Source organism: Oratosquilla oratoria, chromosome 36 (assembly GCF_046742065.1).
Source record: "Oratosquilla oratoria isolate Oo_2021 chromosome 36, ASM4674206v1, whole genome shotgun sequence".
Taxonomy (NCBI): domain Eukaryota; kingdom Metazoa; phylum Arthropoda; class Malacostraca; order Stomatopoda; family Squillidae; genus Oratosquilla; species Oratosquilla oratoria.
The window spans coordinates 35,332,098-35,357,097 of NC_134812.1; the positions used below are offsets into that span (position 1 = coordinate 35,332,098).

The 25,000-nt window shown below is 46.0% G+C and overlaps 1 protein-coding gene across 7 annotated transcripts in view; it reads right to left on the bottom strand.

Moving 5' to 3' along the window:
- The window catches only part of LOC143018962 (uncharacterized), a 340,564-nt gene that overhangs the window by 57,585 nt on the left and 257,979 nt on the right, over positions 1 to 25,000 (bottom strand). The window lies entirely within an intron of this gene.

A 25,000-nucleotide genomic window follows, 5' to 3' on the forward strand; every position in this document is an offset into this window, starting at 1 on the left:
CTGACGTCATATTTTTCTGGTGTTTGATCAAACATTTTGGTGTTTTATGATTTTTTGTTTTATTTGACCAAATGACAAGACATCTTGTCATCGGAGTTGAATGGGTTAAGACGATTTTATTTACCCAAGCAAGAGAATTCTGAAAGGGGTTTGTCGTCATATATATAACCATAATTCCCATCTCCGCCGGTTAGTATTTTTACATCAAGGCACATGAGATAGAATATACCTCGTTGCTATCCACAGAATAAAAGCTCTCATCATATAGGTATGATAACACCACCATCACCATCTACACTATCAATAATTCAACGAACACCTTAATCACTCCACCACCATCGTCACCATCACCTCCATCACCATCGTCACCATCACCACCACCATCACAAAAATAACCACCTTCACTAACATCATCATGAACATTACCAGTATTACTACCAATACCGATACCAATACCACTGTTACTACTACAACCACCACCACCATGACCCCGACAAGGACAACAACAACAACAACAATAACAACGACAACACCATAACAATAAACATAAACTCTAGAGCTATTCAGAACTTCTTAGCTCTTTCTATACAACTTAATGAGCTAATTCTAGCCAGCAAGACAGATGCCCAATCAAACTAATTGCCTAAGATCAACAAATATTCGTTAAATTAGCGTAAAATGGTTGTAAAATGTTACCAATTCGACTTCTTAGAGGTACTCTTCTACTAATCTTCCTCTTCCCTCTGTATCCTTTCCTCTTTGCTAACTAAATTTCTTCAAGATTATCTCCCATCAATCTTATTCCCGCCTCCATCTAATTAGTTTCCTCATTCCCCCACGCCTGATTATTTTCCTTCATGGTTGTGTGCCGCGGTGGCGTGTTTGGCTTCATTACCGTCTCGTGATTATAAAGATTCCTTTTCGGTCCCCGATGGTACTCATGACTGCCACTTACCTTGTTTCTAAAGGCACACAAGGTAGAGATAAGAGCTTTGGCTGGAGCTCAGGGCCTCCAGGGGTATATATATATATATATATATATATATATATATATATATATATATATATATATATATATATATATACATATATATATATTACATTGAACTACAACCTTGACACCCTTCAAGGATCCTTCTTTCCTTTCTTCTTTTTTTTTTTTTTTTTTTTTTACCGTCACTCTTCCTTCCCCCTCCAGGTCTCACTCCCAACCTTCAATCCTCCCTTGAAGCCTCTTCTCCTTCCTACGTCCAGATATCCCTATTTTCCCTTTTCAGTCCTTCCCTCCATCCACCCAGCCAATGAAAATGGACGTGGCGCCCAAAACGTAAGGTCGTACGCGTGCGCGGGCGCGTGAGGAGCCTGAGGGCACACTGCAATGGTTAGTCGTGTGAGCGAAGGACATAATCCAGGTCATCTGAGGTAAATGGACGACTTATGTTTGAAATATGAGGATTGACTGATAGGGTGGTCGACTGGAGAAATCACTCATTGTGACGTAATAGCAAAAGACGTTGATGACCCCCCCCCCCAAAAAAAAAGGAAAGAAAGAGAAAATACATATTTATCTCATTATTATTATTATCATTATCATTATTATTATTGTTTTTTTTCTATGACGAAGCTTTAAACAATTTTATTCCGGCTAACGCCAAACATTTTCATCAGTTTGAAGCAGGTCCTCGTGCTGCTCGCGATAAATGCTTGTACCAAAGGTAAAGGAATTCACGTCGGAAAGTTCTTAGCTGCGACGGCAGCTGTCACCTTTACCCTGTGTGCTTGGATGTCTAAGGCAAGCTGAAGGTTCCAGTTGCTATTGGATTCGAACGGCGGTCCACTTCGTGCAAGGGAAAAAAAATACTCGGTTAAAAAAAAAAAAAAAAGGGAAAACAAAATAGCATGAAACCATGCATGCGGAAGACCCGTAGCGGGCGTCCGATGCTCTCGTCCTCGACCACGTGGGAAAAGAAGAAGTTCTCTTCAGGTGGCGGCTGCAAGAATCCTTCTGGTAAATAGAAGCGAGAGACAAAAGACACTCAGGGTTCTGCCTTGTCAAATACTAAGAAATTCAAATTACATTTTCTTCCCTTCGAGAGGGTTGGTTTATTGAAAAATCCCCTTTGGCGCCCAGAGAGGTAGTAGTGGTAAACGTGTGACGACTTTACGCCGGTAGACACTTAGGGCAAGTGGCAAGCATCGGTCGCCTTCGACTACCACACTCGATCCTCTGATTGCGTGGCGCAATCAGAGCCCAAGAACGTTCAAATTATATTATTACGCCGTAATTATTCATGCGGAGGTGGCATTTATGATGAGATTATTGTTATATGTTTATCTATTTTTTTTGTCTGTATGGCTTCTACTCTATTAGTTTCCCATTTATATAGGAATCGCCTTAATGATCATGAAAAAGTTGCAAGGGTGATTTAGCAGGAGCGAAAATCCACTAATCAGAATACTCGACTCTACAAACATCAGGGTTACGGGTACGAGTCGACCACACTGACCACCGGACCACAAAACCTCGCCCTCCTCAAGTAAACATGAACCACAAAGACCTTTAAAGAGAGGAGGAAGAGGAGTTACATGGAGTTACATGGACAAACGAACAACAAGAGACCTATTGATCCTTACAAGGCTGTTCTGGTACTTATTTTTTCTATTTAATTTACTTTTCTAATTTATCTAGAAGTAAATAATTCTAGTCGGGGATTTGTTGCTAAGTAAATGTCGAAATGTTTTTTGAATACCTCTACAGTGGAACAATCGATGACGTTGGATGATAGACCATTCCATATATTAACAACGCGATTGCCATGTCTGTTTAAAATCGTTTTCCTACAATCTTGCATCCATTATTCTTAGTTGCGTTGGAGGTGTCAATTTTGAAATATTTTTCCGCATTCATGTTTTCAATTCCTTTGACGATTTTGAAGACTTCAATTAGATTACCCATAATTCTTCGTTTCGAGAGACTAAACAAATTAATTTCTCTTCAGCACTTTTCATACGCCTTGTTCCAAAAACTAGGGATGAGATTTGTTACTTTACGTTGCACTCTTTCTAATTTTTGTATATCCTTCTTGTAATATGGAGATAAGCACTGCACACAGTATTCTAGGTTAGGTCTGACTAGGGCACTGCAAAGATTGAGAATAACATCTTAAGTTCTAAGCTCAAAAGCTCTAAGTATAAATCCAATTAATTTATTTGCAGTTCTAAAGACCTCCGACCACTGTTTGCTTGGTTTGAGCTCATTTGATATCACAATACTAAGGTTTTTCTCTCGATCTACACTTGCTAGTTGTACACCATTCATCGTGTAGTTGGCCTGAACATTACCATTACCTATATCAAGAGCTTTATATTTATCTGTATTGAAAAACATCTGGGATTTTTCCACTCGTTCTAAACTCAAAAGCTCTACATATAAGTCCAATTAATTCATTTGGAATTTTAATGATCTCCGAGCGCTGTTTGCTTGGTCTGAGCTCATTTGATATTACATCACTATTAATCTACACTTGTTGGTTATACTTAGTTCTACACCATTCATCGTGTAGTTGGCCTGAACTATATGAAGTGTTTTACATTTATCTGTATTGAAAAAACAATGGGAATTTTCCTCCCATTCACATAGGAGGAGAAAGAGAAGGTGGACGAGGGGGAGGATGAGGATGAGGAAGAGGAGGAGGAAAACGAGAAAGGTGAGGACGACGACAACGACGATGACGACGAGGAGATTAGGAAGAAAAGGAAAAATATCCCTAGATATCTCTTGGAGATCAATTAATCGAAGTCGGAGGGTCCAATCCCGACAGGAAGGACAAAGGGGGCATATTCAGGATCATTTCCCAAGGGCCCTTGGGTCACCTGTCTCCTTCAGACTCCGGCGGTCAAAGGCCAAGAACAGTATATGAAGTCTCAGCGGCGTTATCCTTCTTGACTTGATGTCAATTTCACGCAGGATTCATTCTTCTACATATGACAGTTTTCTTCTACATATTTTCATACGTGTGATGTCATTCTTCACTATATGACGTAGTTTTCATAAATTACGTCATTCCTCAGCGTGATGTCATTCTTCTAAATGTAAGTTGTTTTCCTCTGTGTGACATTATTTTTCTATGTGATATTGCTCTTTAACATGTGACATCATTATTATAGAGTTTACGAAGTTTTTCTGTGGTATATTTTTATACTTCAGGCATTATTTTTCTATAAAAAAGTTAAACAAAAAAGTAGAGATGCTGTTGAACGTCTTGTAAGCTAATCATTTGAATCCAGAGGCGCAATACGGCCCTAAAGCAGTCCATACAAGAGCATGAATATTACCCCTGGCATGCTGGCGACCGTAGGGTTGTAGAACCCCCCCCCCCCATAAAAAGAAACACGGCCACACCACTACCAGCCTTAGCTTGGCGGCATCAACAAGAGCGTTTGGCTTAAAGTTAAGAGACGGGAGAAAACATAGCCTGTGCGGGGAAGACGGGAGAGAAGGAGAGGGAGAGAGAGGTTTGAGGTATGGGTGGGAAGAAGAAGGTGGTGGTAGTGGTGGTGATGAAAGAGAAAAGTTTTTTTGGTGGAAAAGGTGGTATTCTTTTTTTTTTTTTTTGAGGAGGTAATGGGAAGATCAGTGCAAATGAAGATAAAGAAAATGCGTGGCAAACCAAGAATACATACATATACCAAGGCTTTTTCCCCCTTACAAGGGAGGTAGCCAAAAAGGAAAAGGCATAAAATCATTCCCACCCATTCCATCCCTGAATACACTCCACACCCCTCCACCCTCCCTCTTATCTTAGCACCTCCTGGATGACGGGTCATCCCTGCACCTTGTCCACTGCCCTGGGTCAGAAGCAGTGTCGCAAGACACAGCACATCCACAGCAAGGCCGCTTCATTAAATCGGCGACCCCCCCTCTCCGTCCCCCCATGCATAAAAGGAGAAGACGGGGAGAAATCCCTTCGGGCTGCGTCAAATTTTGCTCACACATACTACCTCACCCCCCATCCCCCCGCCCATTCCACCTCATGCATCACAACATCATCCATATACAACCATTCTCCATTCACCCCTGTCTTCTGTTCTCTCCCGTCCTTCCTCAACAGACATTCCCCTCTTCCGCAAAGCCCCCTTCACCCCATCCATCCACCTCATCCTAGGACGTCCCCTCATGTTCACTCCCTCCACATCTGCCTTCCATACCTCTTTTACTAGTCTTTCTTCACTCATTCTTTCCATGTGTCCAAACCATCCTAATACTCTTTCATCAACCCTATCTCCCAACTCCCTTTCCACCCCTGTTCTCCTCCTCACCTCCTCATTTCTCACTCTATCTAGCCTAGTAACCCCCACCATACTTCTCAGACACCTCATCTCAAACACATTCAAACTCCTTCTCTCTTCTTCTCTTATGTTCCATGTTTCTGCCCCATACAGTGCTGTTGGCACAATCATTCCTTCATACAGTCTATTCCTCATTACAATCTTCAATCATTTACTCGCTTCTTTCAATCTACATTCTACCTCCACCTTCACTCTACCTTTTCCTGCCACATTTGCACCCAAGTATCTAAAACTATCCACTTCCTCCAGTCGCTCTCCCTTAATGCTCACTTCCAGTCTACTGCCACTTTCACCCCTTGTACATCTCATCACCTTACTTTTACCCACATTTATCTTTAGCTTTCTTCTATCACATACTCTCCCAAACTCTGCCACCAACTTCCTCAGTCCCTCCTCCGATCCTGCCACAAGCGCAGTATCGTCAGCAAACAACAGCTGGCTCACCTCCCACTTTTCTCTATTTTCTTTAACCATCTCCAATCCCTGACCCACTACCCTTGCATTTACCTCTCGTACTACCCCATCCATGTATAAGTTGAACAGCCAGGGCGACATAACGCATCCTTGACGAAGTCCCACCTTTACCTCGAACCACTCACTCTCCTTTTCTAATCCTGACACAATCCCTACTACTCTCATAAAAACTCTTGACAGCTCTCAGAAGCTTTCCTCCTATCCCATATATCTGCATAACCTCCCACAGTGCCTTTCTGTCTACCCTATTGTAAGCCTTTTCCAGATCCATAAAAGCCCAAATAACATCCTTCCCCTTTCCTATAGCTTTCTCACATATTTGTCTTACCACAAAGATCTGATCTACACAACCTCTACCCGTCCTAAATCCACACTGTTCCTCACCAATTACTCCTTCTGTTCCTCTCCTAATCCTCTCAATCAAGATCCTCCCATAAGCCTTCCCAACTACACTTAACAAGCTAATCCCTCTGAAACTACCACATTCACACTTATCCCCTTTTCCCTTGTAAAGTGGAACTATACAGGCACTCCTCCAGTCCTCCGGCACTCTACCCTCTCTCCAGCAAACATTAAATAACCTCACCAGCCAGTCCATCATCACTGTACCTCCTTTTTTTTTTTAGACATTCTGCATGGCATCCATCCAGACCAGGTGCCTTACCTGCTTACATCATCTTAACAACTGCCTTCTCTTCTTCCTTATCTCTCCTCCATTTTCCTCACTCATCACGGTCATTTTCTTGGGTTGGTAAATGCGGTGAGGTTAGGGTTACTGGGGACGAAGAAATAGCGCGCAAGAAAAGATGGCTGGTGAACAAAGCTGATGATGAGAGCTGCTGAAAAAGGCTAGTAAAACAAGACTACTGAGACTACTGAAGAGACCAACTGAAGACTTGATGACGGTAAAGAATTCGTCTAGAGAAAACGGCAGAAGGAGGCTGATGAAGAAGGGTGGTGAATAAAACCGATAAAGAATGCAATTGGACAAGACTGTTGAAAAAGTTGGTGATACAGACTGTTAAGAATTGCGACTGAAGAAACGTACTTAAGGAGACTGGTGATGAAGGCCTGTGGGAAAGGCTGTTAAAGAAGGCTGCTGACGAAGGCTAGTGAGAAAAGCCTAGAAAGGATCCTGCTGAAGAACATTTGTGTAGAAGGTAGAGGCAGAGGAAAGTGTATGGGTGAAGAAAGAAGAGGGTCCAATGAAAAAAGCTGATGCAAAAGTCAACTAAAAAAAAAAGGATTTCCTGAAGGAGGGCTTTATGTGGGAGGCGTGACTGAAGGAGAAACGTCTCTGAAGGAAGGACATATGTTTAGAATGTGGCTAATGAAGGACGTGTTTAATGGAAGAATGTGACTGAAAGTAAAACATTTTTAAAGGAGGAATGTGGCTGAAGGAAGGACGTGTTTGAAGGGTGAACGTGTGCGAAGGACATTTGTGATGAAAGGACGTGGCTGAAAGGGCGCGGCCAACGCGGAAGAACTCTGCGTCAATCTGGGTCATGAAAAGAACGGAGCATGGGTCTGATTGGAGGAGGGAAAGGTAGAGAGAGGGCGAGGGAGGGAAAGAGGAGAGGAATGGAAGGTGGAAGTGGAGGGAGAGTAGAGTGGGGAAATGGTGGGAAAGTGGAGGACAAAGAGTACAAGATAGAATGGAGGGAGAGTGGACCCAGGGGGATTGGAGGTGGATGCCGGAACAGTTCTACGTCATACGGAGTGGGCATTGGAAGAACAAGCTACACGTGGAATGAACTGCACGATACACAAGTGGAAAGAAGAAGGAGGAGGAGGGAAGAAGGAGGATGGAATAAGGAAAAAACAGGCAGGAAGGAGTGGAGACTTAATGTTGAAATTAGGTGGGAAGGGGGAAGGAGAAACGAGGGAGAAGAGAGGGAGAAAGGTGGGAGGAAGGAGGAAGGAAGGAAGAAAGGAGGGGAAAAGAAAAGAAAAGGAGGAAGAAAGAATGAGGGAGGAAAGCAGGACGAAAGAGGGAAGGAAGAGGTGAGGAAGGTGAGAGAAGGAAGAAAAGAAGGAAGAGGTAATGAAAATAAAGGAAAGAAGGGAGGAAAAGGGGAGGGAAGGAAGGAGTTGAGGGGTGAGGAGGAAGGAGGGAGGGAGTGGTGCTTGAGGAAAGAACGGCATCAGGGACAAGGGAACTACGCAGGAGGCTCGTACCTCTGAGCTCCAGAGGCTTTTTCTGAACTGAATGTCCCTCGAAATTAGCCATAAGAAAATCACTAAGCACACTACTGCTTCAAAAGAAATATTTCGGTGTTGGCCTGAACAAAACCACTAAAGCACTGGGCTCGGAAGAGTAAAACGTCTAAACCTTCACTACACTGGTTGAAGCGAGGCTAGCGAGTGCACCCAACGGAGGCTGGAGTGGCGTGTGGAGACGAGAGGTGAAAATGAGGTTCACAGAATAAGAGATACAAAGGCTACTATGAGACCGAGCTAACCTGATATTTGTTCCAGATAGAATGAGAGAATGAATGAGTGGATGAATGAGTGAGTGGGCGAGTGAGGTGTGTGTGTGTGTGTGTGTGTGTGTGTGTGTGTGTGTGTGTGTGTGTGTGTGTGTGTGTGTGTGTGTGTGTGTGTGTGTGTGTGTGTGTGTGTGTGTGTGTGTGTGTGAGAGAGAGAGAGCGTGCGAGAGAGAGAGAGAGAGAGAGAGAGAGAGAGAGAGAGAGAGAGAGAGAGAGAGAGAGAGAGAGAGAGAGAGAGAGAGAGAGAGAGAGAGAGAGAGAGAGAGAGAGAGAGAGAGAGCGAGGGGGGAGGGGGGGAGCACCTACGTACATACGTAGAGGAAGAGCATCATGGGAAACCCAAGACGGGCCACTAAGTAACTTTCCACAAATCGATCAGAAGCTGCAGCAGGGAAGACCAAGGTCAGCCACAGGCGAAGCTGCATCCTTCAGCCCTTCAGCTTGAACCTTAAAACAGCCTTCAATCCTTCTGCCTGAACCCCGGAACAGCCTGCATTCCTTCAGCCTGACCTCAAAGACACCCTTCAATCCTTTAATCAACCCCTGAAAACCATCAACCTCAGCTTCCAAGTGTCCTTCATCTCCTCAGCTTTAGCATCACAACATCTCGAAACAGTCTTCAGTTTTTAAAGTTTAGCTTCAAGATGTCCTTCATTCTTTTCGCCTCAACATCGAACCATCCTTCAGTCCTTCAGCTTCAACTTGGGAGCATCCTTCACGATACCAGAAACCCATGCACGACAGGTCCTTACAGAGTTTCACTTTACCTCTTACAATAAATATCTAAATATAGTTGTTCGGAATTGGCCAGAACAGAATCTACGAAGCACATCAATGTATGGGCTTATTTTTTTTTAATACGGAAAGCAATTCCAATTAGCTTAGGGGGGCCTTCACTTGGATGAAGGGGTCTCAAGGGGTCTAGTGGCACTAACACCATGGGCCTCTCTGCTGCCGAAGCTGTCACCTTTGCCTTATGCACTTGAATAGCCAGAAGAAGTGTCAGTAACCGGTCGTTGGGATCGGGCACTGGCCCGCACCTCCTCTCTGGATACGTAGAAGAAAAGCAACAATCATAGGATATGGGCAAAAACAAAATGTCCAGTGCAGGGAAGGACGGTCTCGAGGTTACGACGTGAGTGCCATAGTGAAAGCGTTGCGGTGGCACCGCAAGCCCTGAGGACCTCTTGCCTCCCATCCCACCCCACCCAACCCTTCAATATCCTGATGCATTCATGGGCGTATTTCCAATCAGCACTTTATTCATCCTGGTGACAAAGAAGCTCAAAGACCCGGCGAGGGGGCTTCGGGCTCGGCGGACTCCCTCAGGGAAAACTTGAGGAGCCTGCTGGGAAGTTGGGGGACCCTGCAGAAGTACCTGGAGATCGGCTGGAAAAGGAAAAGAAAGAAAACAAAGAAGAAGAGGAAGGGGACGAGTATGGGGAGTCGGGAAGAGGAGTGGCAAAAGAAAAAGGGGAAGAAGAATAAAAGGAAAAGAGGAGGACGAAGTGGAGGAAGTGCAAGAGGAGGAGGAGGAGGAGGAGGAGGAGGACGAAGAGGGGGAGAAGGAGGAGGAAAAGGAGGAGAAGGAAGGGGATGAGAAAGAGGAAGAGGAAGTGGAGGGGGATAGTGAGGAGGAAGAAGAGGAGGAGGAATAACATGAGGAGAAAAGAAAGAGGGAAGAAGTGGAAGAGGAGGTGGAAGAGGAGGTGGAAGAGAAGTTGCAAGTGCCGTAAGGGAAGTGGAGGAAAAAGAGTAGTGGAGGAAGTGAAAGTGAAGGAAAAGGAGGAAGATCAGGAGTAGGAAGAGAGAAAGATAACAGGAGAAGGGATTCGAAGAAGAGGAGGAAGAGGAAGAGAAGATAGAAGAAAAGAAAGTGCAGGAGAAGAGAAGGAGGAGGAAAAGGAGGAGGAAGAGCAGGAAGAGGAAGAGGAAGTTAAGGAAAAGGAAAATATAGAAGAGAAGAGAAAAAGGTCAATGAGCTGGAGAAGGAAGAAGATGACGAAGAACGAAAGAATGAGAAAGAGAAGGAGGAAGAACAAAATCTACAAAATACATGACCGTGATAAACGGGAGGGATTTTCAAGCAACGCTACATTAGCGTGACTGAACCAGACGAGACCTTAAGTCAAAGAACTCGGGTTGAAAGTCGTGGTGCATAGAAAACGGTCTGATAGCAGGCTGGAGCGGAGCTCGAATACTCAAGAAAAATCTATTTCAGACAGAAATAAATTGAGCACCATTTTACATTCGAATAAGAACGTAAATGAAGATATGAGACGACGGTCATTCATTTCGGATTTTTTTCTGACGCCAAGCGATTCTAATCAAGTGGAATCTCGTCTCAGAGAGAAAAGGGAGCCTTATGGGACTGGGATCCTATTCCTCTCGAGCTGAAAGCCTCAGGGGAAATAAGCTAGTTTGACGTGAGACGGAAAGATTTATTGAGCACGTCACCGTATCGAAGAGGTTGTAGTGGTTACTGCTACAGAACACTACAGAACTCTCCCCCTAGTGACGAGGCAGGAGGAACGATATCTGTTTTTTCTTTGTAGTGTGTTTGTGGTTTGTAGCCCGTGTGTCCGGAGGTGTCGGAAGAGCAACAGGATCTTGTTCGTTGTCCGAGAGGAGGTATGCAGGCTTGGCGCGGTCTATGGAGATGACGTCAGTGGTTCCACGGCGATCGATGGTCAAGTTCTTCCTTGTCCTCTTGACGACTCTATATGGGCCATCGTATGGTTGTTGAAGAGGCTTCTTTACTCCCTCTACGCGAACGAAAACATGTGAGCAGTCTTCGAGGTCCTGGCTCACAAACGCTCTTGTAGGTGAGGTACGCGGTGGCACTGGCTGGAGTTTCTGCATTGTATCTGTAAGACTAGTAGCATAATCTTGAACGCTGCAGGGCTGCGTTATAGGGGCAGATGCAAGAAACTCACCGGGCAGACGGAGTGGAGTGCCATAAAGAAGTTCTGCAGAGGAGTGGCCAAGGTCTTCCTTGAGGGACGTGCGTATACCGAGGAGGACCATTGGAAGCACCGTAGACCAGTTGGTGCGGTCGCGTGCTGTTGCTGCAAGTGAAGCCTTGAGTTGTCGGTGGAAGCGTTCGACGAGTCCGTTGGATTGGGGATGGTAGCTTGCTGTTCTGAAACGCCGGATACCTAGCAAAGACATAACCTTGTTCCATAGATTGGATTCAAATTGGCTACCACGGTCGGATGTGAGGCTGAGTGGTGTACCGAATCTTGAAATCCAGGTGGTTATAAAAGCTTTGGCTACTGTATCTGTGCTTATGTCAGTAAGCGGGATTGCTTCGGGCCAGCGTGTAAAACGGTCTACACAAGTAAGAATATACCTGAAGCTGTGTGAGAAGGGAAGCGGTCCGACGATGTCGATGTGGACGTGCTCGAGTCGAGTGGAGACTGGGCGAAAGGTACCTGGAGGGGAGATGGTGTGGCGTGTGACCTTGGAAGCTTGGCATTTGACGCAGGTGCGGGTCCAGTGTCGAACGTCTTTGGCAATTCCACTCCAGATGAAGCGTGATGACATCATGTGCTGCGAAGCTCGAATACCTGGGTGGGAGAGGTCATGTAAATGGCGGAACAAGGGATACCTGTGGTTCTCGGGCAAGTAGGGACGGATGGTGTCCGTGGATACATCGGCGTAGAGCTCAGTGTTGGTTCCAGGGAGCTGTACCTTCTTCATCTGCAACGCGGGGTTTTCCATCAATCGCTGCAGCTCGGTATCACCAGCTTGGTCTGCAGCGATGGCGGCGTAGTCGATGAGAGAGGTAGAGACTGCAGATATGTTGCGCGAGAGTGCATCGGCAGGACAATTATCTGCACCTCGAACAAAACGAATATCTGTGGTGAATTGGGAGATGAAATCTATGTGTCGGAGTTGTCTAGGGGAGTATGTTGTCTTGTTATGAATGAATGTTGTTGTGATTGGTTTGTGGTCGGTGTATATGTGGAATTGTCGTCCTTCGACGAAATACCTGAACCTGTTGACAGCCTTGTAGATGGCTAGGAGTTCCTTGTCGAAGGCGCTGTATTTCTTCTCGGCATTGTTGAGCTTCTTTGAGAAGAAGGCGATGGGTTTCCAGGCATCGTTGATGTATTGCTGCAGAACTGCGCCGACACCTGTGTCTGAAGCATCTGTCGAGATGGAAGTGATGGCATCAGGAATAGGGAAACTAAGGGCGGTAGCATTCCCGAGTGCTTCTTTGGCTGCCATGAAAGCTGCATCAGTTTCGACGTCCCAGTTGAGTACGATGGAACGTCCCCTCTTGCACGGCTTGATCATGGAGTAGAGCGGTTGGAGCAGTTGAGCGCAGCCTGGAATGAAACGATTGTAAAAATTTAACATACCAAGGAATTGCTTGAGTTGGCGCTGTGTTGTAGGTTTCGGGAAACTCTGGATGGCGTCGCAGCGGGATGAGACAGGGGTGACGCCTGAAGGTGTGACGGTGTGTCCTAGAAAGTTGATGGATGACACACCGAAGTCAGATTTCTCGAGATTGATGTGGATGCCGTAGTCTTGTAGGCGGGTAAAGACTTGCTTCAGATGGTCTTGGTGCGTGGCTTCGTCAGGGCTGGCGATGAGCACATCGTCGATGTAGGTGAAGCAAAAAGGCAGGCCCCGTAGGACTTCGTCCATGAATCTCTGGAAAGTTTGGGCAGAGTTCTTGAGGCCGAAGGGCATTCGAACGTATTCGAACAAGCCAAAAGGTGTTGTGACAGCTGTTTTGGGGATGTCGGGCGGGTTGACCGGAATATGATGGAAGGCTTTTACAAGATCGATCCGGGAGTATACGCGAGTTCCTGCAAGGTGTGAGGAAAACTCCTGTATGTTGGGAACTGGGTACCTATCCATCACAGTTCGTGAGTTGAGGGCGCGGTAGTCACCGCATGGCCTGATGTCGCCGTTGCTTTTGGGGACGATGTGGAGAGCTGACGACCAGTTGCTTGAGCTTGGACGAATGATACCTTGACGCATGAGGGCTTCCAGTTCTGCCTTGGCTAGCTTGAGGCGTTCCGGAGCCAGACGACGGGCTTTGGCGTAGACTGGAGGTCCCGTAGTCTCTATGTGGTGCACTACGTGGTGTTTCACAGTCGTGGTCGTGGAGTAAGGTTGTGTCAAGGCAGGAAAGTTCCTGAGGAGAGAAGCAAACTTGTTATCAGCACAGATGGTTGAAAGTTGGCTACTTACTCCGGTTGTTGGCCTGGCGTTGGATGACATCGATGTAAGGGGGTCGTGGAGCTTGCGATTTTTAATATCGATCAGGAGATCGAAGTGGGTCAAAAAATCGGCGCCAAGGATGGGTTGGGAAACTGATGCAACGTAGAAGGTCCACTCAAAGGATCGGCGAAGGTTGAGTTCTAGCTGAAGTGTCTTCCTCTTGAAAACGGGTATCTTGGTGCCGTTGGCTGCGTAGAGGGAAGACATCGGCGGCAGTGATTGCTGGCTTGCTGTGGCAGGCAGGACACTGACTTCAGCTCCGGTATCGATGAGGTATGTGGTGTTGGAGAGTGGATCAAATACGAAGAAGAGTTTCGATGTATGTTGGCGAACGCTGTGCGCCGTTAGCGTTCGCCCATCGTGTTTAAAGGTGACGGTGAGAAGGTGCACGGCTGTGTACATTTCCTCGCATCTTGTCCAAAGCGACGATGGTAGTAGCAGACGCCTGATGTGTGCTTGGGTCTCCCTCTGGACGTAGACCTGGAGCGGTTGCGGTAGTATCTTGGTGACGGGGGTCGTTGTTGAAGGTTGGCAACCTGCTCTTGGAGGGCGCTAACCTGGAGGGTGAGTTTGGAGATTAGCTCGGTTAACGTCATGCTTACGTGATTAGTATGCAGCGATGTTCGTGGGCAGCTGGGTTGGGCAGGCTGGGTCAACGGGCAGGACAACCCGGGACGGCGGGGCTGGGCACGGCAGGGCGGCGGGCGGGGCTGGGCACGGCAGGGCGGGGCAGGTCACGGCAGGGCGGCGGGCGGGGCTGGGCACGGCAGGGCAGGTCACGGCAGGGCGGCGGGCGGGGCTGGCGGCGGGCGGGGCTGGCACGGCAGGGCGGCGGGCGGGGCTGGTCACGGCAGGGCGGCGGGCGGGGCTGGCGGCGGGCGGGGCTGGCGGCGGTCACTCCAGGGTCACCAAATGTAGTGGTTACTACAATTGTCCTATTTGGAGGAAGCTAGGATATTTAAAGTCAATCCCATGACTGATCTGTTTATTGGAAATGGTGATGATGGTATTTACAATATTTGTAGCGAAATTCTGGATTCTTGGTCTTTGGTATACAATTATTTAAAATCTATTTACAATACATAAATATGCTTCTTACAGTATGTAGAAGGATATGTTTCCATTTATTTACAAAATAAATTAAGTTATTATAATGAACATTGTTATTATATTAATTAAAATTAGTCGAATGTATGTTTAGTCGGACGCATGTTCTAAGGGGTGACTATTGTTTATCCCGTACTCTGCGATCACGGGTCCTGAAGGGGTAATTATACGTGTTGGCTACAGAACACTACAAGGTGAAGGCCCTTTGGCTGCAGGAGCTTCCCCTCTCCTGAATAAATCGACTGACGGCAGCCAGAATGAGTTTACAATGAGGGTGAGACGCTACAGGCATTCTTATAATTGCGGGAGTTTTATCTCTGCTGAATAAAGTCACCTGGCAACAGACAAGAAAAACCATACAAGCAGGCAACTGAAGGGAGTTGAAGGTAAACGGTCCACTCAATCTGAGGGCTGCCCCTCCACTGAATAAAATGCTCTGGCACCAAACAGGGGAAAATCCTGCATCACCTGACGCTGAAGGATGACATTTGTATGGTACAATCTCCTCCACTTATAAGTGATACGAAGGCGGCTGGCATTCAAGAGCAGTAGCGAGAGTATTTCTTTTACGTTGAACATTTAAGATACTAAAAAGTCTATCAGATCGTAAAAGCCTCACCCAGATCGTAAATCTACGTTGGTTGCAAAAACTCGAGAGCAGCATATTGGAGCATTCGAACACTCAAGGCTTTGCACATCGGGCGGTGCTTTAATCTTTATTCTGATAACCACCACGCTATTCTATTCACCTCGTTAGCAGTCGGGTAGTGGTGTGCAACAGGAGAAAATTAAAAAAGGAAAATTATGTTCGAACACTGGAATTGTACATCAGACGATTATGGAACGAATATTGAAGCTGAACTACTTGCGTGTTCATAATTGCTTCGCAGGTAAATATGTACCACATCTGAGCGCTCGAACACTAGTTCAGCGTCAGATGAACGTCTGGGGAAAATCAATACTTGCTCGAAGGTGAATGTTCATTACATTCAGACACTATTGTTTGCCCGCTGCCATTAGCCAAAGAGTAAATGGACCCACGCTGTGCCTTTGACACGTTGCTAGGCAACGTGCACTTAGGTCGCTAAGCCCAGATTCGCTAACTTCATCTTAGCGACTTTCATTAACTCTCAGATTAAATTGAACTCACGTAACATCAATAAACCCCACCAGCACAATATGGCGTTGTGCAGATGATTTTTTGTAGCTGAAAGTGAGGCCCCACATTGAAGGATTTGGTCTTGATCCCTTTCCTGTATTGGGGGCTGGCACCTTTCCCTCTATTCCTGTTGGCGCCAAGCTATTTCATTCACCCCTGCGGCACCTTCTCAGTAGACTCTAGCCCTGTTCACACTAGCGGTGTTAACCGCGTGGAAACCGCGGCGGCATCACATAATCAAGGAAAAAATGCGCGGTTATATGTGAACTCCTTCATTGACTTACATCGTAATTGACTCTTAGTTTCAAGCCATTACCTTCTACAGGTTCTGACAAGATACTGTGGTTTTGATTTAACCTCTTTCACAAAATCTTTTTGCTAAAGACAGATCATTCCATCAGAGGCAGGGGTGATTTTAGGACGCACTCGATTGATCAAGCCCCTTAAAACAATCCCCTACCCAAGTCCAACACTCTTAACGTGAATAAAGTTGTCTGGCATAACCCAGGAGAGCGCTATATAGCACGTGACCGTCTTGAGGGTGTTGACATGTTAGTCGATCCCGAAAATGTTTGTTAAAAAAAAAAGAAAAAAAAAAAATACGCTTCCGTGTTTTTATACCCTTTGCGTAATTCAAGCACTTCCTTGTGTACATTTCTAGAAATCAGGTTAGATACACAAGCCTTGTACAGAATAAATATCAACATCAACTTGCTTAACAGCTATACCTTATTTAGCTGCATCAGAATGAACGACTGTGTGTGTGTGTGTGATTCACTACGGTCCTGGATCACGTGTTGGACTCGTGATCGACAGTTATTACCCTCCCCGAAGAGAGCTCACATATGACCGATCTATGGGTGATGCTGTGACCTTGCACACACACACACACACACACACACACACACACACACACACACACACACACACACACACACACACACACACACACACACACACACACACAACTTCCCGCCCACGAGAGTTGGAGTAACGACTTGCAGCACAGCGATACTGAAATTATTTCAGCTCTAGGCGGGATTCGAACTCGGACCGCCGTAGTGGTGGCCGCGAACGCTACCACTGTGCCGTCGAGAGAGAGTGTGTGTGTGTGTGTGTGTGTGTGTGTGTGTGTGTGTGTGTGTGTGTGTGTGTGTGTGTGTGTGTGTGTGTGTGTGTGTGTGTGTGTGTATGTGTGTGTGTGCGCGCGCGTGCGTGTGTATTTACCTAATTGTATTCACCTAGTTGTATTATACGGGAAGGGAGCTATGCTCGTAGTGAACCGTCTTTGTATCTTTCAGCACCAAGTGTTTTTTCTTAAAATCTTGAATAGTGTTTGCACACACTATTTCTTAGTGGCGTGTGGAGACGAGAGGTGAAAATGAGGTTCACAGAATAAGAGATACAAAGGCTACTATGAGACAGAGCTAACCTGATATTTGTTCCAGATTGAATGAGAGAATGAGTGAGTGAGTAGATGAATGAGTGAGTGGGTGAGTGAGGTGTATATATGTGTGTGTGTGTGTGTGTGTGTGTGTGTGTGTGTGTGTGTGTGTGTGTGTGTGTGTGTGTGTGTGTGTGTGTGTGTGTGTGTGTGTGTGCGTGTGTGAGCGCGCGCATGTGATTCACCATGGTGTTGGCTCAAGTTCTGCAATTCATAATTGACAGCTATTACCCTTCCCGATGTCATCAGAGCTCGTTTATCGACCGATCTATGGGCAATGCTGTGACGTTATATACACACTCTATCCCTTTGTTCAAAGGGTACAGTAACGGCTCGTTCTTAGGTGTGCGTCGTTGCGAGACCTCAAAGCTAACCACTACTCCAGCAAGCGGTGTGGAACACATACGAACAGGAATACGCACACGCTCGTGTCCAAGTGGCTTGCATATTTCATTGTACATGATAATATAGACATCTGTCCAGACAAACACGGGCAGCTGTGTGTGCACGTGGCGTTGATGCAGACAGACAGCTGCTCATCATTTACGGTTTTGTGCAAGGCAGTGTCCGAATCCACGGTTGTCTGGATTCAAAAGCGAGCTAAACCGTAATATTTGTCCTGATATAAGGAGCGAGAACCGTACGGACATAGCAGGCAAAGTGAGCACATATACGTGCGCACGACCGAACACACACACACAAACAGATTTACTTGCAAAGGCAGGCTGCTCTGCATTAATGCATTAGCTTGCATGACTGCTCATGTGTGCATGCGCCCATATAAGCCATGCAAATGAGGTTAGCTTACTTCGCCTAATGAGAAAGCTTCCACAGCCAATCAAATCAGAGGCAGATTCATTTTCTGTCAAGTGGAAAAGCAATTTTGCATTCTTTCTTCCTCAGACTTAAACCTTTCCACGCATGACGTACTTTAGATACTTTGTTTTGTCCAACGCTAAACGATTCTATCCACAGTTGAGGAGCTCCTGGGTCTAAATAAGTTAACCTTAAACCGATCTGAAGACCTAACGTTACTCCACCTCTTGGCAACCCAGACACCTTTCATCACATTTCTCCCAAATCGTGTCTAAAGTTCCCCATTACCCGAATAAGCTCGTTAGACTTTGGTTAGAATAAAATATCCTGGTGTTAGCTGGAATGAAGTCTCCAAAGTGTCACAAAGGTACAACTGGGACACTCAAGATCACGTGATCCCATTGGTACTTAGTTCCCCCTCAAAGAATAAAATCTCCAAACGTTGTCCACAATCAAACTTCTACGGTGCACCATGAGCACAAACGTGTTACAACCTTCCTTTAACATCTCTTCCAACCTTCATTATATCTGGCACCACGTGGTTTTATTCAATCCAAGGATGACCCTCGTAGCAAAGGGCAATGGGCTGTCTTCTCTAAGTACCTTCGGCCCGATTCCTGTTCCAATTTCTGTTCTAGCAAAGGCCACATAACATTATTCAGTTCAGGGACAAGAAACATAGTGAGGTGATTTGATTCTGGCTATCGCCTGACAATTCTTTTCTCACCACGGGCGAGGATTATCAAACCGTTCGGGATGGGGCGGCGCACTGAAGGCTCAGACTAATACCAGACAATTTCACTCAGTTACAAGATTGATAACACTTGAGTGCCTCTAATGTGCCGCCCATCCCTACCCTTTGACACTCTCGACGCCTCGCTTTTCCCTTTGCCGTTCAAGTTAATTGCCCCTGACGCAACTTTGATTTCCCTTTTGGACAACCCTTTTATTACATTCTTGCCTCCTCCCCTCCCTTCTCCATTTCTCCTCTACCTCCTACTCCTCCTATTCCTGATCATTCTCCTCCTCCTTTCCTTCTGCTTTTCTTTTTCCTCCACCTCCTTTCCCATCTCTTCTATTCTTCCATTACCTCCTTTTTTCTTCTACTCCACCATCTATTGTACTCCCGCTTCTCCACTTTTTTCTCCCTTTCCTTCCACCTATTTTTCTTTTCACTCCACTCTCTTCCTCTTCCTTCTATTCCTCTTCACTCTCTTCCTCTTCCGTCATTTCTTTCTCCTCATATTCTTCTTCTTCTATCTTTCTCTTTTAATTCTCCTTCTCGTCTCCCCGTAGACTTTTCCTTTTCCTTTTCTTCAGCTTTTTTCCACCCCTCATTTTCCTCTCTTTCCTCCTCTTCCTCTTCCTCTCCGCCCCGTCCTTTCTCTCATCCTCTTTTGACCCGCATCATCTTTTCTCTTCTGTTTCTTTTGTTTCTCGTTTCTTTAACATCTTGTTCGCAGTTTCACAACTCATTATTTCCTTTTTTTCATCTTCACCATAGTAATCTTGTCTGATCCAGTCTGTATTTCCCTGCTTTCCTTCTCCTCCGCCTTCTTTCCATTCTCTTCCTCCTCTTCTTTCAGGGCCATCGCCACTCCTCTGCCTCCTCCTCCTCCTCCTTCCTTCTTCCTTACCGCCCCCCCCCCTTTTCCTCCTCCCCTTCCCTCTTTCCTCCTCCTTTCGCTAGTGCCGCTGGGGACACTACGGCACTGGCGCCACCTTCATTCATCCTTCGCCTTCTCTTCTCTCTAACCTTCTCTTCCTCTGCCTCGACGTATCAAAGTCGTCTTTGTCGATTGGCGGGTCGATCTTGATCAATGTACTTCGCACGACGCGGACCCACTGTCAACTCCAATGGCTACCGGTGGCGTCTACCAGCCTTGGAAATCCAAGCAAACTAGGTAAAGGTGAACACCTTAATCGTGGCTAAGTGCCTCCTAGCGTGTGCTTACCATCTTCCTTGGTTGTGCGTTATGAGAAATTACTTCGGATTGTTGTCGCTGCCGACATCGTCCTCCGCGTCGTCGTCGTCGTCGTCGTCGTCGTCGTCGTCGCTGTCGTCGTCGCCATTGTCATCGCCGTCAACTCCGTCGTCCTCCTCTTTGTTTTTTCGGCACCTCGTTTCTTCAAGCATCTCGAGTAACAGCAGTTCACCTCTGCAGACTCTTCAGCTTCCATTGCCCTCCTCTTTCTTGTCCTCCTTCTGCCCCCTTGTCTTCTTCCTCGACCACTCCTTCTATTCTTCTTTTTTTCCTCCCTCAGTTTCTCTCCCATCCTTCTTGTCCTCCATCTGCCACCTTGTCTATTTCCTCGACCACTCCTTCTATTCTTTTTTTTCTTTCCTTCCTCAGTTTTTCCCCCATCCATCTTCTCGGCTTTGTCTGTTTTGTTTTCCTATTCCTAACATTCATTCTGCTTCTCTTTTGCCCCTTCCTTCTGCTCTTTATTGTTGTCTTTTCATTCCTACACCTGTTTTTCTATTCGTTTCTAGTCTTCTTTCATTCATTCCTTCTATCCCTCTTCTTTTTTCTTCTGCTTCTCCATTTCATTCCCCTTTTCCCCTTCCCCTTCTTTCTTCTGCTACTTCTCTTCCTCTTCCTCCTCCTCTCCTAGTCCTCCTCTTCCTCCTCTTTTTTCGTGTTTTCCTTTTCTTTTCCTCCTCTTCCATTTTCTATTCTCCTCCTCCCCTGGTCTTATTCAATGCCCAATGCATCCCTGATCATCTTCGGCTTTACATTTCCTCCTCTTTTTTCTGACCCTTTTCCTTTACTTGCTTCCCCACCTCTTCTCTGACTTCGTTCTTTTCCATTTTCTCTCCCTCTCCCCTCGTAACTCTCCTGAGGGAATGGCAGACGAAGGGGTAATGGGTCCAGAGACGGCACGAGGTCGCCTCGTTGTGCAGAGTACGTCAGCAGCTTAATGTGGTAAACCTTTTCACTAAAGTGAGACACTTTATAAATTCTATTCTGGCTTATGCCAGTTTAGGGCTGGGCCTCGTAACGATGGCCAAGATTTCTTTCAATATCATGGTCATTCTTGATATTTTGTAATTCTTAATTTTAATGATTTTTTTCCTAATTCCCCAATTCTTCTACATTAAAACTAAATATCTTTCTGCACACACACACACACACACACACACACACACACACACACACACACACACACACACACACACACACACACACACACACACACACACACACACACACACACACACACACACACACACACACACACACACACACACACACACACACACACACCGCTGAGGGGTGTTACTCCAACTCTCGTGGGCGGGGAGTTGGGGGTGTGTGTGTGTGCAAGGTCATAGCATTACCCATAGATCGGACCTACGAGCTCTGAGCTCTCTTCCAGGAGGGAAATAGCTGTCGATCACGAATCCAACACGTGATCCAAAGACCAAGTGAATACACACACACACACACACACACACACACACACACACACACACACACACACACACACACACACACACACACACACACACACACACATATATATAAAATATATATATATAAATATATATATATATATATATATATACTATACATAGAGAGAGAGAGAGAGAGAGAGAGAATGAGAGAGAAATCTGAATATGAAGCAGGCTCGTGGACACGTGCTGGGCCAAGACCAGGTGCGTTAGGCACACCACCGTGCAGGTGTAAGGAAAAGATTATGTGGCGGGGGGCGGTGGAGGAGTGAAACTGTGGGAAACTATTACAAGGATAGAGGAGAGATTAAGGTCAGCTGGCGTAGCAGACGAGGGACGAAGAAGGAAAGGTGGGCGAGGAGAGAAGGAAAAGAAGAGAGAGGAGAGAAGGGGAAAGGGAGACGAGAGAGGAGAGAGAGGGGATAGAGGGGAAAGAGGTGAGAGGTGGGAGAAAGGAGAGAGAGAGAGTAACCGTAGAAAGGGAAGACAAGAGAGGGAGAGGGAGGAGGGGGAGGAGGGGGTGGAGAGTGGGGAGAGGGAAGAGAGAAAGAGGGAAGAAGGGAGAAGAGGGAAGGAGGGGGAAGACTGAAGGAGAAACAACAGAGGGGACATAGTCTGCGTGCACGAAAGCACCAAGAGGACGAGAGCTTCATCCGGGTGCCAAAGCTGGGGACACTGCAGCACTAGCGCTACCTTCATCAACAACATACCACAGATAGTTTGGCCCCAACGGTACCAGTATGCGCTCACAGCTCTATTGAAGTTGGTTACAATAACTTTCGTGATGTCATCGATCTGGGCATCTGTGGGTCTTGAGATGCGATCTCCGGCTTGTGGTTTCAGCATCCAATAATGAGGTACGTCCGGCATTACAAGGATGGCCTTGGCCGATCGTACCTGGTTGCGAGGACCGGCTGCACTGACGCGTTTTTTTTTTTTCCTCTTACGACGTATCAATCGTTCATGTGAAGGGTGCATTTGTAAAACATACTCGTTCCTTTATTTGTTGCCGCTGTGGCTTTACTCAAATCAGTGGTTTCCAGTGTTTATTTTTGAGTAACGTATTTCAATCTCGGTGTTATATAACGTCCACGGGGATAAACTGTCGATTTTTCAAGGGACAAGCAGATCTTCCTCGGAAATGGAAAACAGCCATCCATATGATTTTAACCCACAATTCTTAGGACATTAGCCGACCAGTCTCACCAGTACACGATCACAACTCCCCTCAGCGATCCTTTCCCCTTTCCCATCCACCTCTTCCTCCTTTTTCTCCTCTGCCTCTCAACCCTTTAGTTCCGTAGTCGAAGACCGGTTGCATAAGCGATCCGCCACGCCCTAATCAAAGACCTGTAGGGGGCGTGAGTTATGACCTCTTCCTTTCATTTATTCCCTTTCACTGTGCTCTAAGAGCTTGGTCATTTACTCTAGCTACCGCTGTCATCAGATTATTTGATTCAGAAAAGGGATCACACACCCAGTCTGGTGACGCCATTTGGATATTTCGTTCTGGCTACTGTCAGGCTAATTCATTCGCTTGAGAGGTTTGACTTGGGATCGCACGAAGTCTCCCTTGCTGTATCCAGAGTTTATTCCTCAGATGAAGAGTATCGAATTGCATTAGCCAAAATAAATTTTATTGAGAGCGTTTCTTGTTCGAAGGAGCTGGATGCGTAGCCCTATGCAAAAAAAAAAAAAAAAAATTGTAGTGCTGGTGTAATAGCGTTATGATGGTATAAAGAGACATGCTTGGAGGCAATGATGCAAGAATGGTTGGTGGAAACCTGGTGAAAGAGTGCTGTTACAGTATGTGACCATGGTGCAGCAAGGATGATCTGCGTGAATTTTCTTGGTCGATGCTTGGGCACTTTTGCTGGTGAAACGGTAGGACAAAGACGATGGCGATGAAGGCGAAGAAATAAGACAATAGTGACGAAGACGACGGCAATGAAGGTGAAGAGGACAACAACGATGAAGGCGATGGTGAAGAAGACAACAACGTCCAAATTTACTCTTGACGAAGCCAAAACCGATTCCGAAGTAGCAATTCAAGTAATGTTACTGCTGAGATGAGCCGGCGCAGCAGAATGCAATAAAACTGGGTTTTATGCCGGCCATATCGACGGCAACCGAACGTGGGTAAAAACACTGCGCCTCTGACGTAGAATCCCGGCAGTCGGACGGACGCCATGACAACCACCGGCGCCGGACCAACATCCTTTATCTTTCATTGTGCCAACATTTCCATCGTCAGGTCCAGCCGCAGGATGAAACAAAGGAAATTGCCAGTTGGAAATAAACATTTGGCATTCTACTCCCTGACACTGCTAGAAAATCTCTTTTTATAGTACAGCCTTAGGTCTTGTTGAGGTTTAGTGTAAATATTTAGCCCCATTCCTACCAGGGATCATTTTTTCTTTTTGGCTGCACAAAATCGTCTATTCACTCATGAAACAAAACCATAAATATGTGTCAACTTATCAAAGTTGTTAAGGGATTATATTTAACCTATTAAGGCCTCCTTCATGCCCACTGTTCACTCTTAACTGCATAAAATTGCCTGTCCTCTTACCAGAACAACATTCAAGAAAGACACCTCTGTATTAAAGAGGTAAATGCAGAGGCATGGGCTTGCCTGATGAGGCGCTCGCGGGGTGTAACGAGCCCCTAACGAGATCGCTCATGACGAAGGAAGGGGTGGGAAGGGGGTGCATTAACCAGTCCTAGGGGAGACGAGAGGATACCGAAGGGGACGATAGAAACCTGAAGCAACATATCACGGAAGACTTCCGTGATGAATGCACGCGATATGCCACTGTATCGAATTTCTATATACTGTTTTATTTGTACCTCTTCTTTGTTTGGCCGATGGTTCCCTTATCTAGTTGTTACAATGACCTGCACTGTGGATTTTGATCAGACTATTCCCAGTGGATTTCATTCAGCTAAGGGTCAAGGCCCATGGGCAATGGTTAAGGGGGCCCCAACTACAACGAGATTCTTCTTCAGTTTTGGTTCGGTTAATGTTAGGGGATTTTATTAAGCTGGAAGGCCCGTAGTCAAGCTTTGTTATGGACCAAAAGATCCCTTGTCCTTATGGAAACCCAGTGAATTCGAACACCAACTTAACCGTTCCCGTTTGTTAAAGCTTTAAGATACGCATTCTGTTGATTCTACGCTTCGTAGCTGTCATATGTCACCAGCATAGTCCGTTATATTACACTGCAGTCCCCAGCTACCCACCCACCCCTGCTGTTAAAAAAATTAGTCTTTAACAAGGCCGGATTAAAAAAAAAAAAAAAAAAAAAAAGGCTGATGGAAGCAGACATAAATGAAATGGACCAAAACCTTATTAGCTCCCAAATCTATCTCTGAGCGGGACAAAATCATTACAGAAATCTCCAGGGACGTCGTACCTCTGAAGACTCTCGTCACACTGAGGTGTTGGGAGTTCATGACGAAGGACG